The following is a 5,408-nucleotide window of genomic DNA, read 5'->3' as shown; positions in this document are numbered from 1 at the left end:
TAGCAGAAGGCTTAACAATCACTGCAATCCTCATGTAGTGGTGGGCACTGATGTTATTTCAAGGTGTCTTCCTAACTGTAATGTGATAAGAGACTATCTGATTTCAACTGGTGATAAAGTCACAGGTACTTTGGTGTCCCTCTGTGGTTTGTGGTCTACATGAATGATCAAAAGGGAATTCAGTTGGGGATTAGTGAAAATAAAGGTGAATTTTTTTTCTTTGTCCAATTCTCAAACCTTGGGATCCTATCCACAGACTCTCAAGGGTTCCAGGGATCCCAGAAGAAGGATCTTGGTCTCTGAAGCTGCACCTCAACCCAAGTACATGGTGCAAATACCTGGAAAGTGAGACTCCAGGGCTGACTTCCCCTCTGCCTCATCCTGAGGGCTTGGCACCTTGTCTACAGCCAGGTCCTGCCTCCCTCTAGGCTCCTTGTGGGTCCCTGCTCTGCCACATCTGCCCGCCTCCATGCCCACTGCCAGAGCCTCCTGAGTACCCCCTCTTCTGGCCTCTTGTTGGTTTTCTACATGGCAGCCAAGGGGATGGCAAGATGCAAAGTTCCTCATGTCACCATCTGCTTAAAATCCTTCTGTGGCTTCCAAGTATGCTTAGGAAAACAATAAGAGGTAAGGCCTTGCCCTCGGGCCCAGCTCATGGCACACCAAACTCATCTCCCACTGGCCCTCTGTACCCACCTTTGCCACCTTTCACTTCCTAGCCCATCCATGCCCTCCATCCAGCCTCACCCTACTGTTCCTTCTGTTGGGGTGCCTCTGCTCAGCTATGCACCTTGCAAAGCCATCAGCTCTTCCTCACACATGACTTTCTCCAGGAACCTTTACTGCTCTCCCCAGCCCTGCTCCTCCACACTGGTTGCCCCACTCAGTGCTGGTTATTAAAGGTGCATTTCACCTCTCACGCTGGTGATGAGTGGAGGTCCTTTGATGCTACCAAGGGGGCACCATGAACATCCTGCCACCTGGGAGGACCACTCAGCACTGAGAGTGCTCTGGCTTGAGGTTTGTGCTCACTTTAGGAGCCCACGGAGTGCTGGGAATGCAGGGGCCATTGGCCTGAGGTGAGGGCAGAGGCTGGCCACCCGCGAGCAGTACACCGTGCTCGTTTGGGCTCTCCCAGTGCCATGACACTTTGTTCTAAAGCCCCTGGGGCAGTTGCAATTTTATTTTTCTTTGAGTTTGCCATCTAGACTGTAAGCTCTGAGAAGACAATGATGGCACCTCCCATGCACCTGGGACTCAGTGGAAATGACAGAATGTGCAAGCTCTGCCCGGAAGAGCCCTGTGTCCCCCGTCCTTGTCTCTCCTGGCCCCTTCAGAGTCTGCGCACTCTCAGCTGGGCTTTAGTGGATATTTCCCCACTTGCTGGCTAAGTCATCACTTCCTCGTTTTGCAGGATCGTTGCCAGTGACTCAGACGCGGTGTGGCTGGCCCTGATTCCGAGGGAGCTCCCCAGAGACCGAGTAGGTGCTGGCAGACGTGTGCCGAGTTGAGTGTCAGCCAGGCTTGGAGGCGGAGGGGTGGACAAGATGACCTGATTGGAGGAGGGTGGGCCCTCAGAGGCCAGGTACCTGAGGTCAGGGTTCAGTTCAGGGTTAGGCGGCGGGGCAGAGGCTCAAGGGAAGGTGCTGGGGAGTCTGAGGAGTTCCACACCCTGTGATCTGGGCTGGGTGCTCCAGATAGGATCCTGGCACACCCCCGGCAGTCTGCTCCGCCTGCTCCTGGGGCCGGAGCAGCAGGTGGGGCTCACTTATCGCCAATGAGGCCAACGGGTGGAGCTGGCCTGGCTTTGCAGAGATGACAATCACGCGGGAACTTCTCAGTGGAAAATCACCTCATTGCATAGCCCCTTCCTGGGAATGGGGACAGAAAGGACCTGAGAGGTACTGAGCCAAAGGAATGCCACCAAGTATTGGGGTCTGTGGAAGGCACTTAGGTTCTTCTCAACCTGGAGGTGGTGGGCTTCCTCTCTGAATGACAGTGCTCAGACTGGGTCAGGGTGACCTGAAGGTCGGTCCAGAGCTGTATAAATCTTAGCCTTTCAGACCCTTAGGAAGCAACTGCAGCCTTCTTCTAGGCCTTTGGGGTCTTCAAAATCACCTCTAATCCAACCTGGCTGTCCTAGACCAACTCTGGTCATGGTCCCCTGAGGTCTTGTACCTCCAGCTTGTATGTAAATATACCTCAGGCTAGGGCGAACCCAGGGACTGAATGCTCTGGACACTTTTTTTTATGGGGACAATGGCTACTGGCTCCTCCTGCTCAGGGCATGCAGAAATGTTCATATCACTTGCTAATTCATTTAACATGAAGCACTAAGACATATGTGCACAAACCCAGAATATACCTTGGCATGAGCTTTGCCACCCAGGTGCACAAATGAAGACCTTCTCTCCCATGACCACAGACATAATTAGGCTCCCATGCATCAGTGCACAGAGACCTCCATGCAGGGTGAATGGACATACCGCAGACATGGAGCAGTCTCTGCCTGCAGGCCCTGCTCCTAGTCTTGTCCAGGAAGGCGGGCAGTCATGCAGATTTCCTTCCAACCCCTTCAATGCGCGGACAGCCATACTAGCCATGGGACTGTTTGTACGTTTTGTAGCCCATGTCATGAAGTGTTTTTTTGTAAACACCATTTTAAATCCTTACATAATCTACAGTCATATAGGCAGATCATAATTTCTTAAACCAACCCCCTATTATTGAACATGCAAGTTATTTTCAGTTTTTCACAAGACTGTATATAAATCTTTATTCACCTAGCAGATGATTTCCTTGGGCTAAATTTTCTAGAGTCTTGATACTGTCAAAGGGTAAGACCCTCCTCCCTCCCTTCTCCCATTTTTGTTGAGATAAATTAACATAAAAAAAGGTAGGTCTTTTTTAAAGGCCTTTGATTCATAACACCAAACTTACTGAGATGATTGATTTAGGATCCCTCCAGCAGTTCCTTTACCAAGCCTATATACTCTTATTTTAAAAATTATTTATTGGGGCACCGGGGTGGCTCAGTCGGTTAAGCCTCCGACTTCGGCTCAGGTCAGATCTCATGTTCGTGGGTTCAAGTCCCACATCAGGCTCTGTGCTGACAGCTAGCTCAGAGCCTGGAGCCTGCTTCCGGTTCTGTGTCTCCTTCTTTCTCTGCCCCTCCCCCTCTCATGCTCTGTCTCTCTCTGTATCAAAAATAAAAAAAAATAAAAAATAAAAAAACATATTATTTAAAAAATTATTTATTAATTTAATGTGCAAAATTGTTTTTTGTCATTCTTTTCACTTGCATTTGTGGATAATTCATAATTACCAACATTTTTACATATTTATTAGCAATTTATATTTTCACTTTTTTTTTCTATTTAAGTCCTCTGACCATTTATCTATTTTATTCTTAGCTTTTTTTCCCACATTGATTTCTAAGAACTCTTTCTATAGTAAGGACATTCACTCTCTTTTTACTGGCCATATTTGTTTCAAATATTGTTTCTACGTTTCCTACCTGATTTTACATTCTGCTTACTTTTTTTTTTTTGACATACGGAAAACTTAGATTCTAAGCAATCAAATTTAAAATTCTTTCCTTCAAAACTGCTCCATACACTTTAAAGAATGTTCTTACCTGCTCTAGATGTTGAATATCACTTGTGTGTGTGTGTGTGTGTGTGTGTGTGTGTGTGTGTGTGTGTGTGTCTTCATTTTACAATTCAGCTCTGCAGTCATCTGGGAAATAAGGAAGAGGAGATATTATCCCTGCCCTCAAGGAGCTTGCAGGAAACAGAGCAGAAGGAGTATGGCGCCTATGTTATCACTGTTCTTATTGTGTGCCAGAGATAAAATATGCAGATATGGATTCAGTGAAAGGAAAAGGGAACTGCACGGAGGAGATGGAACTTTAATGGAGTGCTCAAGTTTGCACTGGGCTGGGAGAGGCTTTATTTATTTATCAAACATGTACATAGGCTCATTATGTGCCAGGCATTGTTTTAGAGCTTCATAAATATTAACTGATTCAATCCTCCTAATAACTTACTGAATTATTATCATACTATTATTATCCCCATTTTAGAGATGAGGAAACCAGGGCCCAAAGAGTATAAGTAACTTACCCAAGGTGGTACAAGGAAAGTCCGGGATTTGAACTCAAGAAGTCTGGCTAGGTTGGGAGGAGGCAGGGGTGCTCATGGCTAAGGGACTTGCGTGTTCAAAGAAAGAATTTAGACCAGCAATGGGCAAACTTTTCCCATAAAGGTCTAACAGTATGTACTTTAGACTTTGCTGGCCAAAAGGACAAATTGAGGAAATCAGAGACACTTAACTAGCAAAAGAAAAAGCAAATTTGCACACATTTTTTATTAATGAAATTTAAAATGTAATAACAAGTACAATTAAAAAAATGATACAGATCTGTCGTGTAAAAAATGGAAACTTTTTGAGGGACGTAACATTTTGCTTAGTTGGGGTTAAAAGTTAGTGGTCCCTATTATCTCTCTGATGGTGAATGTTCACCTATAAAAACCACTCTCGGGCACCTGGGTGGCTCAGTCGGCTCAGCATCTGCCTTTGGCTCAGGTTATGGTCTCATGGCTCATGAGTTCGAGTCCCATGTCAGGCTTTGTGCTGACAGCTCAGAGCCAGGAGCCTGCTTCCGATTCTGTGTCTTCTCTCTTTGCCCTTTCCCCGCTCATGTTTTCTCTCCTCTGGCCCTCCTTCTCCCTCTGTCTCTCTCTCTCTCTCTCTCAAAAATAAATAAATTAATTAAAAAAACCACTCAGTTTGTGGGGCCTTAGGGACACAAATGGTGAGTTGGATTTGGTCTGTGGCTGAATGTACTGCCAGCCCCAGTTTAGACCTGGGGTTGCAGGGCACAGCTGTGAGGAGGGGTGCCCGCTGACCGGGGAAGAGGTGGAAAGCTGTCGCCGAGGTCCAGGGGGAGGTGAGGCAGTCCACCTGAGGGCCAGGGCAGTGTGGGTGGGGAGGCAGGGCTGATTTGCTAGACTTTTCTGAGGTGGGCTTCCAGGGCTAGTGATGAGGAGTGAGGAGAGGGAGAGGGTCCTGCAGATAGCGTGGGGGCGGGCATGTCCACAGCCCCTGCCTTTCTCTGCCAGTTCAGAGCATACTGGGAAGACTTGAGTAGGAGCCATAACACTAAAGAAAGAAAGGACGCTGTTCCTGCCATGGTTTGGTGGGGCACCAGGAGGACCCTGTGGCCAGAGAGAGTCTCCACGTTTCTGGTCACAGAGGCAACAATCCCACCAGCAGATGGTTCTCTTCTGGGCTTATGCATGGCCCCTTCAGATTCCTTCTACGAGGTGGCAGGCCACCCAGGCCTTCCCATTCAGGGGGAATGAAGGGAGAGGCTGGATGGGGAGAATATTGCTGAAATGGGGAAG

Source organism: Suricata suricatta, chromosome 4, assembly GCF_006229205.1.
Source record: "Suricata suricatta isolate VVHF042 chromosome 4, meerkat_22Aug2017_6uvM2_HiC, whole genome shotgun sequence".
In the NCBI taxonomy this organism is placed as follows: Eukaryota; Metazoa; Chordata; class Mammalia; order Carnivora; family Herpestidae; genus Suricata; species Suricata suricatta.
The sequence above is the reverse complement of the archived record's forward strand: the minus strand, read 5'-3'. Positions refer to the sequence as shown.